Source organism: Rattus norvegicus, chromosome X (assembly GCF_021556685.1).
Source record: "Rattus norvegicus strain SHRSP/BbbUtx chromosome X, alternate assembly SHRSP_T2T, whole genome shotgun sequence".
NCBI lineage: Eukaryota > Metazoa > Chordata > Mammalia > Rodentia > Muridae > Rattus > Rattus norvegicus.
The window spans coordinates 95,331,719-95,358,232 of record NC_141554.1 but is presented as its reverse complement, the minus strand read 5'-3'; the positions used below and the strand labels follow the sequence as shown (position 1 = coordinate 95,358,232).

The 26,514-nt window shown below is 38.3% G+C and overlaps 1 pseudogene; it reads right to left on the bottom strand.

Annotated features, from left to right (window-relative positions):
* The window catches only part of Zc3h11a-ps1 (zinc finger CCCH-type containing 11A, pseudogene 1), a 105,389-nt pseudogene extending 79,147 nt beyond the window's left edge, over positions 1 to 26,242 (bottom strand).
* Between the last annotated feature and the right edge of the window lie 272 nt (positions 26,243 to 26,514).

Sequence of the window (26,514 nt, the reverse complement as noted above, 5' to 3'; positions counted from 1 at the left end):
CTTAGCTATTCTGATTTGTGCGAGGTGGAATCTCAGGGTTGTTTTGATTTGCATTTCCCTTATGACTAAGGATGTTCAAGATTTCTTTACATACTTCTCAGCAATTTGATATTCCTCAGCTGAGAATTCTTTCTTTAGCTCTGTACCACATTATTTAATAGGGTTATTTGATTCACTAGAGTTTAACTTACTTTTTTATAATTTTTAATTGGCATGCATATAATAATAAAATGTCAAAGCTTTATGGCATTTATTTATTTATTTATTTTTCCATTTTTTTAAATGGAGTAATCATTATTTACATTTCAAAAGTTGTTCCCTTTCTGAGTTTCCTGTCCATCTGTCCCATAGCTCATCCTCCTCCCCTTCTATAAGGTTCTTCCCCTCCCTATCCACCTCTACACCTCCACAACAATCCTCTAATTCCTCAGACTGGGGGTCCGACGTTAGCAGGACCAAGTGCTTCTCCTTCCACTGTTGCCCCAACAATGCTATTCACTGTTACATATGCAGTTGGAACCCAGGGTCAGTCCATGTATATATAGTCTTTGGATAGTGGTTTAGTCCCTGGAACACTGGTTAGTTGGCATTGTTGTTCTTACAGGATTGCAAGCCCTTTCAGCTCTTTCAGTCCTTTCTCTAATTCCTCCAGTGGGGGTCCCATTCTCAGATCAGTGGTTTGGTGCTAGCATTTGCCTCTGCATTTGACATGCTCTGACTGTGTCTCTCAAGAGAGATCTATATCCGGTTCCAGTCAGCATGAACTTCTTAGATTCATCCTTCTTATCTAGTTTGGTGGCTGTATATGTACGGGCCACATGTAGGGTAGGCTCTGAATGGCCATTCCTTCAGTCTTTGCTCTAAATTTTGCCTCTTTATACCCTTTTATGGATAGTTTTCTTACCGTTAAAAAAAGGAGTGAAGAATCCACATTTCGGTCTTCCTTCTTGAGTTTCGTGTGGTCTATGCATTGCATCTTGGATATTTTGAGCATTTGAGCTAATATCCACTTATCAATGAGTGCATACCATATGTGTTTTTCTGTGATTGTGTTACCTCACTCAAGATGATATTTTCTAGTTCCATCAATTTTCTATGAATATCATGAAGTCATTGTTTTTAATAGCTGAGAAGAACTCTATTGTGTAGATGTACCATATTTTCTGTATCCATTACTCTGTTGAAAGGCCAATGGGTTGTTTCCAGCTTCTGGATAATATAAATAAGACAACTAAGAACATAGAGGAACATGTATCTTTGTTGCATGTTGGAGCATCTTTTGGGTATATGCCCAGGAGAGGTATTGTTGGGTCCTCAGGTAGTGGAATGTCCATTTTCTGATGAAACTCAAGACTTATTTCAAGAGAGGTTGTGTCAGTTTGCAATACCACCAACAATGGAGAACTGATCCTCTTTCTCCATATCTGCTGTCACCTGAGTTTTTTATCTTAGCCATTCTGACTGGTGTGAGATGGAATCTCAGGGTTGTTTTGATTTTCATTCCCCCTGATGACTAAGGATGTTGAACATTTTTTTAGGTGTTTTTCAGTCATTCAGTATTCCTCAGTTGAGAATTCCTTGTTTAGCTCTGTACCACAATTTTAATTTGTTTATTTGGCTCTCAGGAGTCTTTGTGAGTTCTTTGTATATTTTGGATATTAGTTCTCTATCAGATGTAGGATTGGTAAAGATCTTTTCACAATCTGTTTTTTACTATTTTGTCCTAATGACAGTACCATTTATCTTTCAGAGGCTTTGCAGTTTTATGAGGTCCCATTTGTTGATTCTTGATCTTAGAGCATAAGCCATTGGTGTTTTGTTCAGGAAATTTTCTCCAGTGTTCAGTGGCCACACTTTTTCTTCTATTACTTTGAGTGTATCTGGTTTGATGTGGAGGTCCTTGATCCACTTGGACTTAAACTTTGTACAAGGTGATAAGAATGGATCGATCTGCATTCTTCTAATGCTGAGCAACATTTGAACCAGCACCACTTGTTGAAAATGCTGTCTTTTATCCATTGGATGCCAAGTTTTGGCTCCATTGTAAAAGATCAAGTGACCATAGGTGAGTGGATTCATTTCTGGGTCTTCAATTCTACTCCACGGATATATCTTCCCGTCTCTGTACCAATAGCATACCGTTTTTTATCTCTATTTCGCTGCAATACTGCTTAAGGTCATGGATTGTGACTTCCCACAGAAGTTCTTTTATTCTAGAGGATAGATTTAGCAATCTTGGGATATTTGTTATTCCAAATGAATTTGCAAATTGTTCTTTCTAACTCTATGAAGAAGTGAATTGGAATTTTTATGGGTATTGCATTGAATCTGTAGATTGCTTTTGGTAAAATGGCCATTTTTACTATATTAATCCTGCCAATCCATGAGCATGGAAGATCTTTCCATCTTCTGAGATCTTTTCTAATTTCTTTCTTCAGAGACTTGAAGTTCTTGTCATACAGATCTTTCTCTTGCTTGGTTAAAATCACACCAAGGTATTTTATATTATTTGGGGCAGTAATGAAGGGTTTCATTTCCCTAAATTCTTTCTCAGCCTGTTTATCCTTTGAGTATAGGAAGGCTACTGATTAGATTTAGATAATTTTATACCCAGACATTTTGCTGAAGTTGTTCATCAGCCTGAGTAGTTGTCTGGTGGAACTTTTGTGGTCACTAAACTATACTATCATATCACATGCAAATAATGATATTTTGACTTCTTCCTTTCCAATATGTATCCCTTTGACCTCCTTTTGTTGTCTGATTGCTCTGGCTAGGACATCAAGAACTACATTGAATAAGTAGAGAGAAAGTGGGCAGACTTGTCTAGTCCCTGATTTTAGTGGGATGGCTTCAATTTTCTCTCCATTTAGTTTAAGGTTAGCTACTGGTTTGCTGTATGTGGCTTTTACTGTTTAGATATGGACCTTGAATTCCTATTCTTTCCAGGACTTTTATTATGAAGAAGTGTTAAACTTTGTCAAATGCTTTCTAAGCATCTTGTGAAATGATTATGTGGTTTTTATCTTTGGGTTTGTTTCTATAGAGGATTATGTTGATGGATTTCCATATACTGAACCATACCTGCATACCTGAGATGAAGCCTACTTGATCGTGTTGGATGATTGTTTTGATGTGTTCTTGGATTCGGTTTGCAAGAATTTTATTGGGTATTTTTGAGTAAATATTCATAAGGGAAATTGGCCTGAAGTACTCATTCTTTGTTTGGGTCTTTGTGTGGTTTATGTATAAGAGTCATTGTGGCTTCATAGAAGGAATTTGGTAGTTCTCCTTATGTTTCTATTTTGTGGAATAGTTTGGACAGTATTGGTATGAGGTCTTCTATAAAGGTCTGATCAAATTCTGCACTAAACCCATCTCATCCTGGGTTCTGTTTGGTTGGAAGACATTTAATGATAGCTTCTATTTCTTTAGGATTTATGGGGTTTTTTAGATGGCTTATTTGTTCCTGATTTAATTTGGTACCTGGTATCTGTCTAGAAAAATAGTTCATTTCCTCCAGATTTTTCAGTTTTGTTGAATATAGGCTCTTGAAGTAGGATCTAATGATTTTTTTTAAATTTCCTTGGATTTTGTTGTTATCTCTTTCTTTTCATTTCTGATTTTGTTACTTTGAATAAACTCTCTGTGACCTCTGGTTAGTATGGCTAAGTGTTTATCTATCTTGCTGATTTTCTCAAAGAACCAGCTTTTGGTTTTGTTGATCCATTGTATAATCCTTTTTGTTTCTATTTAGTTGATTTCAGCCCTGAGTTTGACTATTTCCTTTTTCCTCCTCTTGGGTGTATTTGTTTCTTTTTCTTTTACAGCTTTTAGGTGTGCTATCAATCTGCTGACATATAATCTCTTCTATTTCTTTTTGCAGGCACTCAGAGCTATCAGTTTTCCTCTTAGAACTGCTTTCATTGTGTCCCATAAGTTTGGATATGGTATATCTTCATTTTCATTAAATTCTAAGAAGTCTTTAATTTCTTTTATTATTTCTTCCTTACCAAGTTGTCATTCAGTAGAACTTTGTTCAACTTCCATGTATATGTGAGCTTTCTGTCGTTATTGCTGTTATTGAAGACCAGGCTTACTCCATGTTGATCTGATAGGATGCATTGGATTATTTCTATCTTCCTGTATCCATTGAAGCCTGTTTTGTGACCGAATATATGGTCAATTTTAGAGAAGGTATAATGAGGTGCTGAAAAAAAGTATATCTTTTTGATTTAGGATGGAATATGCTATAAACATTTGTTAAATCCATTTATTTCATAACTTCTGCTAATTTCTCTATGTCTCTGTTTAATTTCTGTTTTCATGATCTGTCCACTGATAAGAGTGGAGTGTTGAATACTCCTACTATTATTTTGTGAAATGCAATCTGTGATTTGAGTTTTAGTAAAGTTTCTTTAATGAATTTAGGTGCCCTTGCATTTGAAGCATAGATATGTAGGATTGAGAGTTCATTTTGGTGGATTTTTTCCTTTAATGAATATGAAGTGTCCTTTCTTATCTTCTTTTATGACTTTTATTTGAAAGTCAATTTTATTCGATATTAGAATGGCAACTCCAGTTTGTTTCTTCAGATAAGTTGCCTGGAAAGTTGTTTTCCAGCCTTTTACTCTGAGGTAATGTCTGTCTTTGTCTCTGAGGTATGTTTCCTGTATGAAGCAACATGCTGGGTCCTCCTTAAATATCCAGTCTATTAATCTATATCTTTTTTATTGGGGAATTGAGTCCATTGACATTGAGAGATATTAAGAAATAGTGATTGTTGCTTCCCATTATTTTCTTTTTTAGAGGTGGAATTATGTTTCTGTGTCTCACTTTGGGTTTCATTACAAGGAGATTACATTCTTGCTTTTTGTACAGAATAGTTTTGTTATATTGGAGTTTTCTATGTATTACCCTTTTTAATGCTGGATTTGTAGAAAGACATTGTGTAAATTTTGTTTTGTCATGGAATATCTTGGTTTTTTTCATCTATGTTAATTGAGAGTTTTGCTGGATACAGTAGCCTGGGCTGGCATTTGTGTTCTCTTAGGGTCTGTATGACATCTGTCCAGGATCTTATGGCTTTCATATTCTCTGGTGAGAAGTCTGGTGAAATTCTTATAGGTCTGCCTTTATATGACATTTGACCTATTTCCCTTACTCTTTGTTAATATTCTTTCTTTGTTTTGTGCATTTGGTGTTTTGACTATTATGTGATGGGAGGAGTTTCTTTTCTGTTCCCATCTATTTTGAGTTCTGTATGCCTCTTGTGTGTTTATGGGCATCACTTTCTTTAGGTTAGGGAAGTTTTCTTCTATAATTTTGTTAAATACATTTACTGGCCATGGAAGTTGTGGGTCTTTTCTCTCCTCTATACCTATTATTCTTAGGTTTGATCTTCTCATTTTGTCCTGCATTTCTTGGATGTTTTGGGCTAGGATCTTTTTATGTTTTACATTATCTTTGATGGCTGTGGAAATGTTTTCTATGGTATCTTCTTCTCCTGAGATTTTCTCTTCTATCTCTTGTATTCTGTTGGTGATCCTTGTATCTATGACTACTGGTCTCTTCCTTAGGTTTTCTTTCTTCACGGTTTTTCCCTTTGTTTTATTTATTGTTTCTCTTTCCATTTTTAAATCTTTGATGGTTTTGATCAATTCCTTCACCTGTTTGGGTGTTTCTTTAGAGGATTTTTGTGTTTCCTCTTTAACTGTTTCTACTTGTTTACTTGTGTTGTCCTGCATTTCTTTAAGGGAGTGTTTTCTCTCCTTCTTCAAGTCCTCCATCATTATCATAAAATTTGATTTCAAATCTAAATCTTGCTTTTCCAGTGTGTTTAGATATCCAGTATTTTCTTTGGTCTCTGATGATGCCACATTATCTTGGTTTCTGTTGCTTAGGTTCCTGTGCTTGCCTCTTGCCATTGGGTTGTCTCTGGTGTTATCTTGTCTTCCTGTTTCTGACCGTGGCTTTTACCTCCCATAGGCCTCTGGGTGAGCACTTCTGTAGAACTGTTTTCCCATTTGCTTTCAGCTGTTTCTGGGAACAGGTACTGTGCTCTCAGGTGTGGTGGCACTCCTGGTGACTGTCTTTCAGCTCTTGGTACAGTTAGGAATCAGATAGGTCCCCTGACTGCTCTTAGGTCCTTGCACCCAGGGGGCATAGCTGGCACTAGGGATTCCATCTTGGATCAGGAATGTGGGCAGAGGGTAGTCTCCTCTGACTTCTCAGGAGTGTCTGCACTTCTGAGGGTTCAATACTCTACCCCACGGGATTTTGGAGCAGGGAGCTGGTTGACTGATTCAGTTCAGTTCAATTCAGTTCAGTTCTGGGCATAGACCAGTACAGCATGTACATGCAGCTGACTGTTCCTATATTCCTGAGTCCAGAGGCACTATGCATCTTCCTCTTGGACCAGGGATGTGGGCAGAAGGGAGCAGAAGTGGCAATTTGTCCTGCAGTCTCAAGATGTTCTACACTTCTTGGTGTTTAGCTTTCTCCCCCATGGGATTTGGGTCCAGGGGACTGTGGGATCCCTGTTTTCTGGTATAATTTCATTAAAGATATTTACTGGTCCTTTAAGTTGGGAATCTTGGCTCTCTTCCATACCTATTATCCTTAGGTTTGATCTTTTCATTTTGTCCTGGATTTCTTGGATGTTTTTGTTAGGAATTTTTTGCATTTTACAATTTCTTTTGTGGTTATGTCAATGTTTTGTATGGTATCTTCTGCCTCTGGGATTCTCTCTTCCATCTCATATTGTGTTGGTGATGCTTCCATCAAAGATTCCTGATTTCTATCCTATGTGTTCTATCTGGACGGTTTTCTCCCTTTGTGATTTCTTTATTGTTTCTATTTCCATTTTTATATCGTGTGTTATTTTGTTCAATTCCTTTACCTGTTTGGTTGTGTTTTCCTTTAATTCTTTAAGGGATTTTTTTTTTGGTTTCCTCTTTAAGGCCTTATACTTTTTTACCTGCGTTCTTCTGCATTTCTTTACGGGAGTTATTTATGTCCTTCGTAATGTCCTCTATCATCATTATGAGATATGATTTTAAAAATAATTTGTGCTCTTTCCGTGTGTTGTGATATCCAGTATTTGCTTTGGTGGTAGAACTTGGTAAGTAGTCTTGGTTTGTGTTGCGTAGGTTCCTGCTCTTACCTCTTGCCACCCCTTTATATTGGTTAGCTGGTCTTGCTGTCTCTGACAATGGCTTGACCCTCCTGTAAGTCTGTGTGTCAGCACTACTTTAGACCTGTTTCCTTACAGCTGAGTCTGGGTATAGAGAGCCGAGAGACCACTTCAGTTGCGTGTTCAGGCAGAATCCAGATGGATCCTGTCCCAGGCTTCTTCTCAGTTCCTTTGTCCAGAAGGCTCCAGGTAGGTTCCTCTTCAGCCAGCTATGTGAGCATTAGTGGTGGTCTCCCCTTTGCTATCATGATTGTCCACACTTCTGAGAGTGTAGCTTTCTCCCCCATGGAATCTGGATATAGACCATGTCAGCTCCAGGCACAAGTGGAAACTGGACAGCTGACATATTATAATGATCACATTTTTTTTTACTTATATCTTAAATTTCCTTCCAAAATATGGCATTGTTAGAGTGTGATGCAATTGGGAATTTGTGGACCCTTTATGAGAAATTATAGGAAACAAATGAGGTCACTGAGTGTACCTTTTTGTGGGATACTGATATCCTGTACCCCAACCCAACACATTGCCCACTTCCTACCTACGATATGAGTAATAGAACTGAAATGGTAAAGATGAAGATAAATAAAAATTATGAGGGAAGGTAGACTTCCCTTATGTTTATGTTGCTTAATTCAGACATTTTCAAAAAATTAACACTCTCAGAAATTTAGACTATACTTCAAATATATTTATGATTTTTAAATGGCCTTATTTTCACAGAAATACCACACTCTTTTGGTACAGCAGTTTAAAACAAATTTTAGTAGTTACTCAATAAAGTATATTTGATATTATAGTTAAACTTATTGTTTAAAGATTTTATTTTATGAACTCTTCTGTAGCATTTTCTATTTAAAATTTCATAATCTGTCCCTATATGTTGTGTCCTAAATTAAATACTCTTGATTAGTTAATTGAGAAAATAAGTAAACATTTGGTGATATATATATTTCACTTCTAAAAACTGTACTTCTCTTTTTTGGTTCTTTAGATCATGTTTTGTGTTCTTAAATTTAATGTTTTTATTAGCATGCCATACAATTTATCTATCTAGAGTATATAATTAAATGGCTTTTAGTAGTGTCAGATTTTGTAAAACTACTAATATTCATATTTCCATCATCCTTTATAAAAGCAAAAGTCAGTTTAGATCTCTGTCTCCAATTGTTTCATCCACAGCAGACATAGGTAACAATATTTTCTCTACACATGTATTTGGTCAAGATATTCATTATAACCTGTATCATATTTTATGTTACCTTGGGGATTAAATTTAATTAGAACAACTATATAGTGCCACATGTTAGAGCATGAGAACCTTCCAAGAATCACATTACTGAAGAAAACTAGTATTCTTTCTCCAGCAGCTGTCAATTACAAATTGTTCCCTACTTTGGAGTTGAGATTCATGAGACCTGTTCCCATGCCATGCTGTACTTTTGGGTCAATTGATATTTAGTAGGTAATCACAGCTTCTCTTACTGTACTAGTGTAGTAATAATTTCATGGACAGAAGGCAGTATTTTACAGCACTCTTTGCCACTCTTCCAATATTACTCTGACCCCAAAGTTCATAACATGAAAAAAAATCAAAAAGCCAGACAATTCTTAATGATAGGAGGCATGAAATGACAAGCCTTATTTTTGTTAGCCCTGCATATTTTTAACAAAGTGCAAGTTCTAATGTGTTTCCATTCTGAAGTTGCTTTTAAATACACTGATTGCCCTTGTCTGGTTAATATTACTTATGTCTGGATTATTTTCCCCAATAATTTACTTTTAATTTACATTACATTACAATCATTCACTCTTCCTCCTTTCCTCTACCTCCTCCCCTTAAAAATACCTCAACCCATTGCCCCTTATCTTCTCATCAGAGAATGGGGAACCCCTAAGGTACCACCACTCTCTGGGACATAGTGTTCCAGCAGGACTAGGCACATCCTCTCTGGCTATAACCCAACTAGGCAGTCCAGAAAGGAGGAAGGGAGTCTGATGGCAGGGACCAGAGACCAAGGCAGCCCCAGTTCCATTTGGTATGTATTTTACAAGAAGACCAAGTTGAATATCTTCTGGAAATATATAAAGACCTAGTTCCAGCCACTACATGGTCCCTGGTCTGTGACTCTCATGGGCCTAGTTTAGTTGACTCTAGTTCTTCTTGTCATGTTCTTGACCCCTCTGGCCTGCTCAATTCCAAGTCCCAATATTTAGTTGTAGGTCTGTTTTAGTAAATAATACAAATAAAAATGGATATATCATCCCATGCTGTAACTGGCACTGTAGGGCCATATGGCATCTGTGGGGGTATTTTTATCTCAGTTAGCCAGATTTGGCAGACTCTCTGGCCCAGAGCTCTCAAATCATCTCCACCCCACTAGGTAAATCCGTCTAGTTTCCAAGGTGGGTCACTGACATGCCAGTTCTATACAGAGACCACCTATCTCTCAACTCTCTTGCTGCAGACTCTGTTCACACTCCCTGCATCTGTCCCACTGTGGTTATAGTCACAACTCTCAGTAACCAGTTAAAATCAAAACTCAATAAGCTTGTAATTTATCAATCAGATTTATATCAGTAAATACTCACCCCATAAAATGCCCACAAACTAAACTCTGACCAATTAATATTGATATAAATTGCCCTCCTAGAAAAGACAAATTGTCCTATAAAAATCTATCACTTATGAAAAAAATCTTAACTATCTGTGGCCCTTTAAGGCTACGCAGATCTGGGTTGCCCTTCTCTGCCTCCATCTTGGTTCTTCTCCTCTTCTCCTCTTTCTCTCTCTCTCATCTTCAAAACTCTGTGCCCAGCTTACTCTTTCACTCCCCGATTAAAGGTCTTGCTTTACTTTGTGCCTTCCCTCACCTGCATATAGACAACAATCCACATTGGTTTGCTATTGGATGTAGTGTTGGTGAAAAACTTTATACAATTTTTAGGTGGCTGATTTGTCCTATTGATTATAACCTTTGCCTTATGGAAGCTTTTTGGTTTCATGAGGTCTCATTTGTCAATTGATTTTCTTAGAACCTGAACAATTGGTGTTCTATTCAGGAATACTGCCTTTTATATATCAAAAATTATAGTTTTAACTTTGTAATTTTGTAAGTAAAAGATACAATTCTATGACCTATGACTCATAGGTACCTATTTTTTGTAACTTTCCACTAAGACTCTGGCAAAAATTCATATCTACTCATCTAAGTTATGACATTTTCCTTCTATTAGTTTGAGTGTATCTGGTTTGATGTGGAGGTCCTTGATCGATTTGGACTTAAGCTTTGTACAGGGTGATAAGCATGGATTGATCTGCATTCTTCTACATGTTGACCTCCAGTTGAAACAGCACTATTTGCTGAAAATGCTATCTTTTTTCCATTTGATGGTTTTGGCTCCTTTGTCAAAAATCAAATGCCCATAGGTGTGTGGCTTCATTTCTGGGTCTTCAATTCTGTTCCATTGGTCTATCTGTCTGTCTCTGTACCAATACCATGCAGTTTTTATCACTATTGCTCTGTAATACTGTTTGAGTTCAGGAATAGTGATTCCCCTGAAGTCCTTTTATTGTTGAGGATACTTTTAGCTATCCTGGGTATTTTGTTAATCCAGATGAATTTGGAAATTGTTCTGTCTAACTCTTTGAAGAATTGGATTGGTATTTTGATGGGGATTGCATTGAATCTGTAGATCGCTTTTGGTAAAATGTCCATTTTTACTATATTAATCCTGCCAATCCATGAGCATGGGAGATCTTTCCATCTTCTGAGGTCTTCTTCAATTTCTTTCTTCAGAGTCTTGAAGTTCTTATTGTACAGATCTTTTACTTGCTTGGTTAAAGTCACACCGAGGTACTTTATATTATTTGGGTCTATTATGAAGGGTGCTGTTTCCCTAATTTCTTTCTCGGCTTCTTTCTCTTTTGTGTAGAGGAAGGCTACAGATTTATTTGAGTTAATTTTATACCCAGCCACTTTGCTGAAGTTGTTTATCAGCTTTAGTAGTTCTCTGGTGGAACTTTTGGGATCACTTAAATATACTATCATATCATCTGCAAATAGTGATATTTTGACTTCTTCTTTTCCGAATTGTATCCCCTTGACCTCCTTTTGTTGTCTGATTCCTCTGGCTAGAACTTCAAGAAATATATTGAATAAGTAGGGAGAGAGTGGGCAGCCTTGTCTAGTCCCTGATTTTAGTGGGATTGCTTCAAGTTTCTCTCCATTTAGTTTAATGTTAGCAACTGGTTTGCTGTATATGGCTTTTACTATGTTTAGGTATGGGCCTTGAATTCCTATTCTTTCCATGACTTTTATCATGAAGGGGTGTTGAATTTTGTCAAATGCTTTCTCAGCATATAATGAAATGATCATGTGGTGTTGTGCTTTCAGTTTGTATACATAATGGATCACGTTGATGGTTTTCCGTACATTAAACCATCCCTGCATGCCTGGGATGAAGCCTACTATATCATGGTGGATGATTGTTTTGATGTGCTCTTGGATTCGGTTTGCCAGAATTTTATTGAGCATTTTGCGTCGATATTCATAAGGGAAATTGGTCTGAAGTACTCTTTCTTTATTGGGTCTTTGTGTGGTTTAGGTATAAGAGTAATTGTGGCTTCATAGAAGGAATTCGGTAGTGCTCCATCTGTTTCAATTTTGTGGAATAGTTTGGATAATATTGGTATGAGGTCTTCTATGAAGGTCTGATAGAATTCTGCACTAAACCTGTCCTGCCTGGGCTCTTTTTGGTTGGGAGAACTTTAATGACTGCTTCTATTTCCTTAGGAGTTATGGGGTTGTTTAACTGCTTTATCTGTTCCTGATTTAAATTCCATACCTGGTATCTGTCTAGGAAATTATCCATTTCCTGGAGATTTTCAAGTTTCGTTGAATATAGGCTTTTGTAGTAAGATCTGATGATTTTTTGGATTTACTCTGAATCTGTAATTATGTCTCCCTTTTCATTTATGATTTTGTTAATTTGGATACACTCTCTGTGTCCTCTTGTTAGTCTGGCTAAGGGTTTATCTATCTTGTTGATTTTCTCAAAGAACCAACCTTTGGTTCTCTTGATTCTTTCTATGGTCCTTTTTGTTTCTACTTGGTTGATTTCAGCTCTGAGTTTGATTATTTTCTGCCTTCTACTCCTCCTGGGTTTGTTTGCTTCTTTTTGTCCTAGAGATTTTAGGTGTGTTGTCAAGCTGCTGACATATGCTCTTTCCTGTTTCTTTCTACAGGAACTCAGCGCTATGAGTTTTCCTCTTAGCCCAGCTTTCATTGTGTCCCATAAGTTTGGGTATGTTGTACCTTCATTTTCATTAAATTATAAAAGTCTTTAATTTCTTTCTTTATTTCTTCCTTGACCGGGTTATCATTGAGTAGAGCATTGTTCAATTTCCACGTATATGTGGGCATTCTTCCCTTATTGTTATTGAAGACCAGTTTTAGGCCGTGGTGGTCCGATAGCACACATGGGATTATTTCTATCTTTCTGTACCTGTTGAGACCCGTTTTTTGACCAATTATATGGTCAATTTTGGAGAAAGTACAATGAGGAGCTGAGAAGAAGGTATATCCTTTTGCTTTAGGGTAGAATGTTCTATAAATATCTGTTAAGTCCATTTGGCTCATGACTTCTCTTAGTCTGTCTACGTCTTTGTTTAATTTCTGTTTCCATGATCTGTCCATTGATGAGAGTGGAGTGTTGAAGTCTCCTACTATCATTGTGTGAGGTGCAATGTGTGTTTTGAGCATTAGTAAGTTTTCTTTTACATATGTAGGTGCCCTCGTATTTGGGGCATAGTTATTTAGAATTGAGAGTTCATCTTGGTGGATTTTTTCTTTGATGAATATGAAGTGTCCTTCTTATCTTTTTTGATGAATTTTAGTTGAAAATTGATTTTATTTGATATTAGAATGGCTACTCCAGCTTGCTTCTTCTGACCATTTGCTTGGAAAGTTGTTTTCCAGCCTTTCACTCTGAGGTAGTCTCTGTCTTTGTCTCTGAGGTGTGTTTCCTGTAGGCAGCAGAATTCAGGGTCCTTGTTGCGTATCCTGTTTGTTAATCTATATCTTTTTATTGGAGAGTTGAGGTCATTGATGTTGAGAGATATTAAGGAATAGTGATTATTGCTTCCTGTTATATTCATATTTGGATGTAAGGTTATGTTTGTGTGCTTTTCTTATCTTTGTTTTGTTGCCAAGACGATTAGTTTCTTGCTTCTTCTAGGGTATAGCTTGCCTCCTTATGTTGGGCTTTACCATTTATTATCCTTTGTAGTGCTGGATTTGTAGAAAGATATTGTGTAAATTTGGTTTTGTCATGGAATATCTTGGTTTCTCCATCTATGTTAATTGAGAGTTTTGCAGGATACAGTAACCTGGGTGGTGTTTGTGTTCTCTTAGGGTCTGTATGACATCTGTCCAGGATCTCCTGGCTTTCATAGTTTCTGGCGAAAAGTCTGGTGTGATTCTGATAGGTCTGCCTTCATATGTTACTTGACCTTTTTCCCTTACTGCTTTTAATATTCTTTTTTTATTTTGTGCATTTGGTGTTTTGACTATTATGTGACGGGAGGTGTTTCTTTTTTTTTTTTTTTTTTTTTTTTGCTTTACTATAATTTTATTATACATTGTAGCAGTTTCAAAAGATATTTTCTTTTTTTTTTTGTTTTTTGTTTTTTGTTTTTTTTTTTTTTATTAACTTGAGTATTTCTTATATACATTTCGAGTGTTATTCCCTTTCCCGGTTTCCGGGCAAACATCCCCCTCCCCCCTCCCCTTCCTTATGGGAGTTCCCCTCCCAACCCTCCCCCCATTGCCGCCCTCCCCCCATAGACTAGTTCACTGGGGGTTCAGTCTTAGCAGGACCCAGGGCTTCCCCTTCCACTGGTGCTCTTACTAGGATATTCATTGCTACCTATGGGGTCAGAGTCCAGGGTCAGTCCATGTATAGTCTTTAGGTAGTGGCTTAGTCCCTGGAAGCTCTGGTTGCTTGGCATTGTTGTACTTTTGGGGTCTCGAGCCCCTTCAAGCTCTTCCAGTTCTTTCTCTGATTCCTTCAATAGGGGACCTATTCTCAGTTCAGTGGTTTGCTGCTGGCATTCGCCTCTATATTTGCTGTATTCTGGCTGTGTCTCTCAGGAGCGATCTACATCCCGCTCCTGTCGGTCTGCACTTCTTTGCTTCATCCATCTTGTCTAATTGGGTGGCTGTATATGTATGGGCCACATGTGGGGCAGGCTCTGAATGGGTGTTCCTTTAGTCTCTGTTTTAATCTTTGCCTCTCCCTTCCCTGCCAAGGGTATTCTTTTTCCTCATTTAAAGAAGGAGTGAAGCATTCACATTTTGATCATCCGTCTTGAGTTTCGTTTGTTCTAGGGATCTAGGGTAATTCAAGCATTTGGGCTAATAGCCACTTATCAATGAGTGCATACCATGTATGTCTTTCTGTGATTGGGTTAGCTCACTCAGGATGATATTTTCCAGTTCCAACCATTTGCCTACGAATTTCATAAACTCGTTGTTTTTGATAGCTGAGTAATATTCCATTGTGTAGATGTACCACATTTTCTGTATCCATTCCTCTGTTGAAGGGCATCTGGGTTCTTTCCATTTTCTGGCTATTATAAATAAGGCTGCGATGAACATAGTGGAGCAAGTGTCTCTTTTATATGTTGAGGCATCTTTTGGGTATATGCCCAAGAGAGGTATAGCTGGATCCTCAGGCAGTTCAATGTCCAATTTTCTGAGGAACCTCCAGACTGATTTCCAGAATGGTTTTACCAGTCTGCAATCCCACCAACAATGGAGGAGTGTTCCTCTTTCTCCACATCCTCGCCAGCATCTGCTGTCACCTGAGTTTTTGATCTTAGCCAATCGCACTGGTGTGAGGTGAAATCTCAGGGTTGTTTTGATTTGCATTTCCCTTATGACTAAAGATGTTGAACATTTCTTTAGGTGTTTCTCCGCCATTCGGCATTCCTCAGCTGTGAATTCTTTGTTTAGCTCTGAACCCCATTTTTTAATAGGGTTATTTGTTTCCCTGCGGTCTAACTTCTTGAGTTCTTTGTATATTTTGGAAATAAGGCCTCTATCTGTTGTAGGATTGGTAAAGATCTTTTCCCAATCTGTTGGTTGCCGTTTTGTCCTAACCACAGTGTCCTTTGCCTTACAGAAGCTTTGCAGTTTTATGAGATCCCATTTGTCGATTCTTGATCTTAGAGCATAAGCCATTGGTGTTTTGTTCAGGAAATTTTTTCCAGTGCCCATGTGTTCCAGATGCTTCCCTAGTTTTTCTTCTATTAGTTTGAGTGTGTCTGGTTTGATGTGGAGGTCCTTGATCCACTTGGACTTAAGCTTTGTACAGGGTGATAAGCATGGATCGATCTGCATTCTTCTACATGTTGCCCTCCAGTTGAACCAGCACCATTTGCTGAAAATGCTATCTTTTTTCCATTGGATGGTTTTGGCTCCTTTGTCAAAAATCAAGTGACCATAGGTGTGTGGGTTCATTTCTGGGTCTTCAATTCTATTCCATTGGTCTATCTGTCTGTCTCTGTACCAATACCATGCAGTTTTTATCACTATTGCTCTGTAATACTGCTTGAGTTCAGGGATAGTGATTCCCCCTGAAGTCCTTTTATTGTTGAGGATAGCTTTAGCTATCCTGGGTTTTTTGTTATTCCAGATGAATTTGCAAATTGTTCTGTCTAACTCTTTGAAGAATTGGATTGGTATTTTGATGGGGATTGCATTGAATCTGTAGATTGCTTTTGGTAAAATGGCCATTTTTACCATATTAATCCTGCCAATCCATGAGCATGGGAGATCTTTCCATCTTCTGAGGTCTTCTTCAATTTCTTTCCTCAGTGTCTTGAAGTTCTTATTGTACAGATCTTTTACTTGCTTGGTTAAAGTCACACCGAGGTACTTTATATTATTTGGGTCTATTATGAAGGGTGTCGTTTCCCTAATTTCTTTCTCGGCTTGTTTCTCTTTTGTATAGAGGAAGGCAACTGATTTATTTGAGTTAATTTTATACCCAGCCACTTTGCTGAAGTTGTTTGTCAGCTTTAGTAGTTCTCTGGTGGAACTTTTGGGATCACTTAAATATACTATCATGTCATCTGCAAATAGTGATATTTCGACCTCTTCTTTTCCGATCTGTATCCCTTTGATCTCCTTTTGTTGTCTGATTGCTCTGGCTAGAACTTCAAGAACTATATTGAATAAGTAGGGAGAGAGTGGGCAGCCTTGTCTAGTCCCTGATTTTAGTGGGATTGCTTCAAGTTTCTCTCCATTTAGTTTAATGTTAGCAACTGGTTTGCTGTATATGGCTTTTACTATGTTTAGGTATGGGCCTTGAATTCCTATTCTTTCCAGGACTTTTATCATGAAGGGGTGTTGAATTTTGTCAAATGCTTTCTCAGCATCTAATGAAATGATCATGTGGTTCTGTTCTTTCAGTTTGTTTATATAATGGATCACGTTGATGGTTTTCCGTATATTAAACCATCCCTGCATGCCTGGGATGAAGCCTACTTGATCATGGTGGATGATTGTTTTGATGTGCTCTTGGATTCGGTTTGCCAGAATTTTATTGAGTATTTTTGCGTCGATATTCATAAGGGAAATTGGTCTGAAGTTCTCTTTCTTTGTTGTGTCTTTGTGTGGTTTAGGTATAAGAGTAATTGTGGCTTCGTAGAAGGAATTCGGTAGGGCTCCATCTGTTTCAATTTTGTGGAATAGTTTGGATAATATTGGTATGAGGTCTTCTATGAAGGTTTGATAGAATTCTGCACTAAACCCGTCTGGACCTGGGCTCTTTTTGGTTGGGAGACCTTTAATGACTGCTTCTATTTCCTTAGGAGTTATGGGGTTGTTTAACTGGTTTATCTGTTCCTGACTTAACTTCGATACCTGGTATCTGTCTAGGAAATTGTCCATTTCCTGAAGATTTTCAAATTTTGTTGAATATAGGTTTTTATAGTAAGATCTGATGATTTTTTGAATTTCCTCCGAATCTGTAGTTATGTCTCCCTTTTCATTTCTGATTTTGTTAATTTGGACACACTCTCTGTGTCCTCTCGTTAGTCTGGCTAAGGGTTTATCTATCTTGTTGATTTTCTCAAAGAACCAACTTTTGGTTCTGTTGATTCTTTCTATGGTCCTTTTTGTTTCTACTTGGTTGATTTCAGCTCTGAGTTTGATTATTTCCTGCCTTCTACTCCTCCTGGGTGTATTTGCTTCTTTTTGTTCTAGAGCTTTTAGGTGTGCTGTCAAGCTGCTGACATATGCTCTTTCCTGTTTCTTTCTGCAGGCACTCAGCGCTATGAGTTTTCCTCTTAGCACAGCTTTCATTGTGTCCCATAAGTTTGAGTATGTTGTATCTTCATTTTCATTAAATTCTAAAAAGTTTTTAATTTCTTTCTTTATTTCTTCCCTGACCAGGTTATCATTGAGTAGAGCATTGTTCAATTTCCACGTATATGTGGGCATTCTTCCCTTATTGTTATTGAAGACCAGTTTTAGGCCGTGGTGGTCCGATAGCACGCATGGGATTATTTCTATCTTTCTGTACCTGTTGAGGCCCGTTTTTTGACCAAGTATATGGTCAATTTTGGAGAAAGTACCATGAGGAGCTGAGAAGAAGGTATATCCTTTTGCTTTAGGATAGAATGTTCTATAAATATCCGTTAAGTCCATTTGGCTCATGACTTCTCTTAGTCTGTCTACATCACTGTTTAATTTCTGTTTCCATGATCTGTCCATTGATGAGAGTGGGGTGTTGAAATCTCCCACTATTATTGTGTGAGGTGCAATGTGTGTTTTGAGCTTTAGTAAGGTTTCTTTTACGTATGTAGGTGCCCTTGTATTTGGGGCATAGATATTTAGGATTGAGAGTTCATCTTGGTTGATTTTTCCTTTGATGAATATGAAGTGTCCTTCCTTATCTTTTTTGATGACTTTTAGTTGGAAATTGATTTTATTTGATATTAGAATGGCTACTCCTGCTTGCTTCTTCTGACCATTTGCTTGGAAAGTTGTTTTCCAGCCTTTCACTCTGAGGTAGTGTCTGTCTTTGTCTCTGAGGTGTGTTTCCTGTAGGCAGCAGAATGCAGGGTCCTCGTTGCGTATCCAGTTTGTTAATCTATGTCTTTTTATTGGGGAGTTGAGGCCATTGATATTGAGAGATATTAAGGAATAGTGATTATTGCTTCCCGTTATATTCATATTTGATGTGAGGTTATGTTTGTGTGCTTTCATTCTCTTTGTTTTGTTGCCAAGACGATTAGTTTCTTGCTTCTTCTAGGGTATAGCTTGCCTCCTTATGTTGGGCTTTACCATTTATTATCCTTTGTAGTGCTGGATTTGTAGAAAGATATTGTGTAAATTTGGTTTTGTCATGGAATATCTTGGTTTCTCCATCAATGTTAATTGAGAGTTTTGCTGGATACAGTAATCTGGGCTGGCATTTGTGTTCTCTTAGGGTCTGTATAACATCAGTCCAGGATCTTCTGGCCTTCATAGTTTCTGGCGAGAGTCTGGTGTGATTCTGATAGGTCTCCCTTTATATGTTACTTGACCTTTTTCCCTTACTGCTTTTAATATTCTTTCTTTATTTTGTGCGTTTGGTGTTTTGACAATTATGTGACGGGAGGTGTTTCTTTTCTGGTCCAATCTATTTGGAGTTCTGTAGGCTTCCTGTATGTCTATGGGTTTCTCTGTTTTTAGGTTAGGGAAGTTTTCTTCTATGATTTTGTTGAAGATATTTACTGGTCCTTTGAGCTGGGAGTCTTCACTCTCTTCTATACCTATTATCCTTAGGTTTGATCTTCTCATTGAGTCCTGGATTTCCTGTATGTTTTGGACCAGTAGCTTTTTCCGCTTTACATTATCTTTGACAGTTGAGTCAATGATTTCTATGGAATCTTCTGCTCCTGAGATTCTCTCTTCCATCTCTTGTATTCTGTTAGTGAAGCTTGTATCTACAGCTCCTTGTCTCTTCTTTTGGTTTTCTATATCCAGGGTTGTTTCCATGTGTTCTTTCTTGATTGCTTCTATTTCCATTTTTAATTCCTTCAACTGTTTGATTGTGTTTTCCTGGAATTCTTTCAGGGATTTTTGCGATTCCTCTCTGTAGGCTTTTACTTGTTTATTAATGTTTTCCTGTGCTTCCCTAAGTGTGTTCAGGTCTTTCCTGAAGTCCTCCAGCATCATGATCAAATATGATTTTGAAACTAGATCTTGCTTTTCTGGTGTGTTTGGATATTCCATGTTTGTTTTGGTGGGAGAATTGGGCTCCGATGATGGCATGTAGTCTTGGTTTCTGTTGCTTGGCTTCCTGCGCTTGCCTCTCGCCATCAGATTATCTCTAGTGTTACTTTGTTCTGCTATTTCTGACAGTGGCTAGACTGTCCTATAAGCCTGTGTGTCAGGAGTGCTGTAGACCTGTTTTCCTCTCTTTCAGTCAGTTATGGGGACAGAGTGTTCTGCTTTCGGGCGTGTAGTTTTTCCTCTCTACAGGTCTTCAGCTGTTCCTGTGGGCCTGTGTCTTGAGTTCACCAGGCAGCTTTCTTGCAGCAGAAAATTTGGTCTTACCTGTGGTCCTGAGGCTCAGGTTTGCTCGTGGGGTGCTGTCCAGGGGCTCTCTGCAGCTGCAGCAACCAGGAAGACCTGTGCCGCCCCTTCCGGGAGCTTCAGTGCACCAGGGTTCCAGATGGTCTTTGGCTTTTTCCTCTGGCGTCCGAGATGTGTGTGCAGGGAGCAGTCTCTTCTGGTTTCCCAGGCTTGTCTGCCTCTCTGAAGGTTTAGCTCTCCCTCCCACGGGATTTGGGTGCAGAGAACTGTTTATCCGGTCTGTTTCCTTCAGGGTCCGGCGGTGTCTCTGGCAGGGGTCATGCCGCTCCTGGGCCCTCCCCCACGGGAGCCCAGAGGCCTTATACAGTTTCCTCTTGGGCCAGGGATGTGGGCAGGGGTGAGCAGTGTTGGTGGTCTCTTCCGCTCTGCAGCCTCAGGAGTGCCCACCTGACCAGGCGGTTGGGTCTCTCTCTCACCGGGTCTGGGAGCAGAGAGCTGCTGCGGGCCAGGATCCGCGGGTGTGGGACTTCCGGTAAACACAGAACGTGCCCGGTTCTAGAGAAATTCTGCTTCCGTGTGTCCCAAGCTCACCAGGCAGCTTTCTTGCAGCAGAAAATTTGGTCTTACCTGTGGTCCCGAGGCTCAAGTTCGCTCGTGGGGTGCTGCCCAGGGGCTCTCTGCAGCGGCAGCAACCAGGAAGACCTGTGCCGCCCCTTCCGGGAGCTTCAGTGCACCAGGGTTCCAGATGGTCTTTGGCTTTTTCCTCTGGCGTCCGAGATGTGTGTGCAGGGAGCAGTCTCTTCTGGTTTCCCAGGCTTGTCTGCCTCTCTGAAGGTTTAGCTCTCCCTCCCACGGGATTTGGGTGCAGAGAACTGTTTATCCGGTCTGTTTCCTTCAGGGTCCGGCGGTGTCTCTGGCAGGGGTCCTGCCGCTCCTGGGCCCTCCCTCACGGGAGCCCAGAGGCCTTATACAGTTTCCTCTTGGGCCATTGATGTGGGCAGGGGTGAGCAGTGTTGGTGGTCTCTTCCGCTCTGCAGCCTCAGGAGTGCCCACCTGACCAGGCGGTTGGGTCTCTCTCTCACCGGGTCTGGGAGCAGAGAGCTGCTGCGGGCCGGGATCCGCGGGTGTGGGACTTCCGGTAAACACAGAACGTGCCCGGTTCTAGAGAAATTCTGCTTCCGTGTGTCCCAAGCTCACCAGGCAGCTTTCTTGCAGCAGAAAATTTGGTCTTACCTGTGGTCCCGAGGCTCATGTTCGCTCGTGGGGTGCTGCCCAGGGGCTCTCTGCAGCGGCAGCAACCAGGAAGCGACGGGAGGTGTTTCTTTTCTGGTCCAATCTATTTGGAGTTCTGTAGGCTTCTTTTATGCCTATAGATATCTCTTTTTTTAGGTTAGGGAAGTTTTCTTCTATGATTTTTTGAAGATATTTACTGGCCTTTAAGCTGGGAGTCTTCACTCTCTTCTATACCTATTATCTTTAGGTTTGATCTTCTCATTGAATCCTGGATTTCCTGTATGTTTTGGACCAGTAGCTTTTTCCGCTTTACATTATCTTTGACAGTTGTGTCAATGATTTCTATGGAATCTTCTGCTCCTGAGATTCTCTCTTCCATCTCTTGTATTCTGTTGGTAAAGCTCATATCTACAGCTCCTTGTCTCTTCTTTTGGGTTTTCTATATCCAGGGTTGTTTCCATATGTTCTTTCTTGATTGCTTCTATTTCCATTTTTAATTCCTTCTTCTGTTTGATTGTGTTTTCCTGGAATTCTTTCAGGGATTTTTGTGACTCCTCTCTATGGGCTTCTATTTGTTTATTTATGTTTTCCTGGAATTCTTTCAGGAATTTTTGCGATTCCTCTGTGTAGGCTTCTACTTGTTTATTAATGTTTTCCTTTGTTTCTCTAAGGGAGTTCTTCACGTCTTTCTTGAAATCTTCTAGCATCATGATCAAATATGATTTTCAAACTAGATTTTGCTTTTCTGGTGTGTTTGGATATTCCGTGTTTGCTTTGTTGGGAGAATTGGGCTACGATGATGCCATGTAGTCTTGGTTTCTGTTGCTTGGGTTCCTGCGCTTGCCTCTCGCCATCAGATTATCTCTAGTGTTACTTTGTTCTGCTATTTCTGACAGTGGCTAGACTGTCCTATAAGCCTGTGTGTCAGGAGTGCTGTAGACCTGTTTTCCTGTTTTCTTTCAGCCAGTTATGGGGACAGAGTGTTCTGCTTTCGGGCGTGTAATTTTTCCTATCTACAGGACTTCAGCTGTTCCTGTGTGCCTGTGTCTGGAGTTCACCAGACAGCTCACTTGCAACAGAAATGTTGGTCTTACCTGTGGTCCTGAGGCTCAAGTTTGCTTGTGGGGTGTTTCCCTCTGGCGTCAGAGATGTGTGCAGAGTGCAGTCTCTTCTGGTTTCCCAGGCGTGTCTGCCTCTCTGTAGGTTTAGCTCTCCCTCCCACGTGATTTGGGTGCAGAGAACTGTTTATCCGGTCTGTCCTTTCAGGTTCCGGCGGTGTCTCATGCGCAGGGGTCCTGCTGCTCCTGGGCCCTCCCCCACTGGAACCCAGAGGCCGTATACAATTTCCTCTTGGGCCAGGGATATGGACAGGGGTGGGCAGTGTTGGTGGTCTCTTCTGCTCTGCAGCCTCAGGAGTGCCCACCTGACCAGGCGGTGAGATCTCTCTCCCACAGTGTCTGGGAGCAGAGAGCTGCTGCGGGCAGGGATCTGCGGGTTTGGGACTCCACGTAAACACAGGAAGTGCCCGGTCCTAGAGGAATTTTGTCTCTGTGTGTCCTAAGTTCTTCAGCCAGATCTCTTGCAGCAGAAAGTTGGTCTTACCTGTGGTCCCGAGGCTCAAGTTTGCGCATAGGGTGCTGCCTATGAGCTCTCTGCGGCAGCCTAGTTTTCTTTTCAAGTACCATGTTTGGTAGAAGTAGTTATTTAAACAGTTGTTCACTCTAATTACCATTTAGATTAGGGGTGTTGATATAATAGATTTCTCATGTCTATTTAAAAGAAAACACCATTAATTGCCACTCTCTTCAACAAGAAGGTCCAGTAAGAGATTCTGACTACTGATTATTTAACCATATAAGTGGATGCTCTCTATGTTTAGTTGAAAGAATCATTTCATTGAAGTTGTAGTTATTTAAAGACATATGAAGAAACTGGATTAATTAGTGATTTTCTAATTGAATTTTAAGAGAAATGTCTTCATTATTTCTTATCCTGGATTAACATCTGCCTTTATATGTTCATAGGTTTATACATATGTATAAATATCAATGTTCAAAATAAAACAAGCTGAAAGAACATTTTTATATATAAGGAAAATTATATGAGAACAGTCTTACTTAATGATATGATATGTAAGGCCCTTAAACTTGGAGGAATTGTTTATTGGTTATTGCCTTATTTTATGCTTTAATTTTTAAAATCACCATGGAATTATTAATGATATATATCATACTAATTCACAATAATTCTTATTTTTGCCAAAGCTTTTGCTGAAAAAGTTACATTGTCATTTTATTATTATGATCATTGATATAATTGACATGATTACTGATACCATTGATTGAATTTAACTGACATACAGACACAATTTGTACATATGCAAATTATTTCATTTATTTCTTAGAGAAGTCTTTTGAAAAGGAGATTAAGATAATGAGGTTATGAAGCATGACCCAAATCAAATAGCTTAATGTACCAAAATTAAGAATGGAAACAAGCATGTCATTGTTAAATATGCACATATTATTTTTTCTATTACATCTAGGAATCATTAGCTTGCAATAACTTTGAACACATGAAGAACATGACATATCCAGAAAGCAAAATAAACAAACAAACATACAAACAAAAGGAACTATCCAGGGTTCCAAAATCTACTTTAAGCTTCTGCCTAATTGGCTAACAGTTTCTTCTAATATTCTTCCTGAAGGTCCCACCATATCCCAATTATACTTATTTATATATATATACACATATGAACTAAGTTATTAAACTATTGGTCTTTTGTCTTACTTAGGAATCAATGAAGAAATAATAATTCAAGAGTGTAAAGAAGACATTTATTGTTGTACCTGGAAACAGAAAATTTACAAAAGACATTTAAAGGGTGAATTTGGCTTCTTTGTACTTTTACTGCAAATGTCTTACTCATCAGTGTCATTATTATGCAAATCTCACATTGACCTATTTTTCTATCCCTGAAAAATATGCTTTTTTTTTGTTTTTTTTTTAACTCACACTAAGACAAATTTATTCATAACTACTTGAAGTGTTACCAACCTCGGGGCCTCTGCATGTTAATATAAATCAAAGTGTGATGCCAAGAGGTAAATTATGGAATTTCAAACATTAGCCTCCTTTTAGCAATAGTATTCTTCCTGCCCCTTGAATTGCATCTTTCAAGTGTGTAATTTTAAAAGTTAACATACAAGACCCATGCATTTATTACAGATATATTATTTTCTGTTATTCTTGATTTTTTTCCTGTTGCTTGCAATGGTTTTCCACATTGAAACACCAGAAATGAATTACTTCTATTCCTTACCTTGTGATCTATGCTATAGAATCAAATGCTTTAATACAGAGTTAGTGGACAAATATATATTGTACATTTTCATTACTGATGAGCCTCTTTTTATCACAGCTCATGAAAGATTCAGGAAAGATGCTGAAGAGACTAAGAATGACATGCAGAATAGTTTCATACATAACTGGTTTAAAAATTGACATCAAATAGATTGAAAGTAAAACTAGATCATTTGCTTTTACACTAATCAAGAATTTTTTAACCTTTCTATTCTATAAGAAGATGAAATAAAACAATGTTTAAGTATTCATACTTATAAATAAGAAACAAAATAAACATGAATGAAATGAAAAGTTTAGAATGCACTTAAAATATTTAGCATTGTTGAGAACTAGATTATCTCAGCAAACAGACTTACTCATCACAGGTAAAGTTATATTTATAAAAAAATAATATATAGAATTACAAAATTATGTATCAAAAGATTAGTAAAATTCATGGCTATAAGCAAATTCTTTTTAATATTAATGTATTTGAACTGTTCATACCAATCTTTGAAAGAAATGTGCCTATGTTCTATAAATAGCATGCTAACTTTAATTGTTCAGTTTGGCATTCTTGGTTATTTATTCAATAAATATTTGAATATTCTATGTGTTGTTGCAACATTTGCAACTGCATATAATAACAAGCACCATGATTTTTATTATATAACTCAGAACTTCAAAGCAAGTGGAAATTTAATATAATAAGCAAAGATCTGAAAACTACTGTAAGTAATAGGAATATATATGCAAATAAATAACAGAATACAAAGTAGGTACAAACAGGTTGTTGTAAGTCATGTGACATTGTAAGACTCATAAATTAATTTCATATACAATATGAGGACATAGGAAAGAGCCAGATTTCGTTATTACAATGTGTAAGAACTGAGTCAGGCAGTCCTCTTTCATTTCCTAATTTGATTATAAGCCATTATTTTCTCAGGTTTAAGTAAATATAAATTAAATTTGAACGTTTATTTTAGAGGTTTGTTCTTCAATCCAGCAAATGTTTTTGAAATCTCTTTTCTTTTAAGTCATGCATTAACTACAACAATAATTAAATCCTGTAATGCATTTTAGGGAATCTTAAGTAATATTAAAATGCTTGAATTAAAAGTGTCTTTGTTTTCTATGTGAATATTCACAAGGGTTAAATATGATTAATAAAGAAAGAAATTTGGCATTCTATCCCCTCATTTACCTCTTTAAAATGTACAAATATTTTCTTAAAATTAAAATAAAGTTATAGGAATTTGAATAATATTATTTATTGAAAATGAGTCTGATCCATAGTTACTATCAAAATGACATAGTATAGATTTATTTTTACTTAAAGTAAAACAATCAGTTGTTTTTAATTTTGTGAAATGAAATAACAAAAAACTGAAAAAGATTTTTTGAGTCTTAGAGCTTTAATTTCATTGCTGGAAGGCTTCAAAATATATACATGCAAAACATTTTTGAAGAGAGATGGACGAGTATACCTAATGAAACAAGTTTAGGAAAATTCCTGTTAGATCCATGTACTAATGTCATTTTAATTTAAGCAGTTTGGTGCCTATAAATTGCCTTGTCATAATTTGGACAAAATTTTATTTCCAAAGAGAAAAGGAGACTGTGGTCCTTCAAGTCTTAACCAGTGCCTTCACCGGACCTTGGGCACTGGCTTCTCACCTACTCCCATATCATCCAGATGAAGCCTGACTCCCAGATGCTCGAACACTCCCAGGATCAGAGGAGAGGAGGCCACAAAAATTGCCCCAACACCTGACGTAACTGGGACCCCTGAGATCCAGGTACTCAGTAACCCCCATCCAGCAAGTGGCACAAGTCCTTTCTGGTCGGAACCAGTGCCTTGAACAGACATTGGGCACTGTCTCTGCACCCACCCCTACAACACCAAAAGGGCACCCGACTCTCAGATGCTCTGGGGCACCCAAGATTACAGGAGGGGCCACAGCATCTGCTCCAACGCCTGACCCAACACTCAGTGTAACTGGGTCCCCAGGAACTCAGGAACCCCATCCCGGCCAGAGAATGGGTTTCTTCTGGTCTCAGACAGAGTCTTGAGCAGACCTTGGGCACTGACTCTGCAATTACTCCGACAACACCCAGAGGAAGCCAACTCCCAGGCACTTT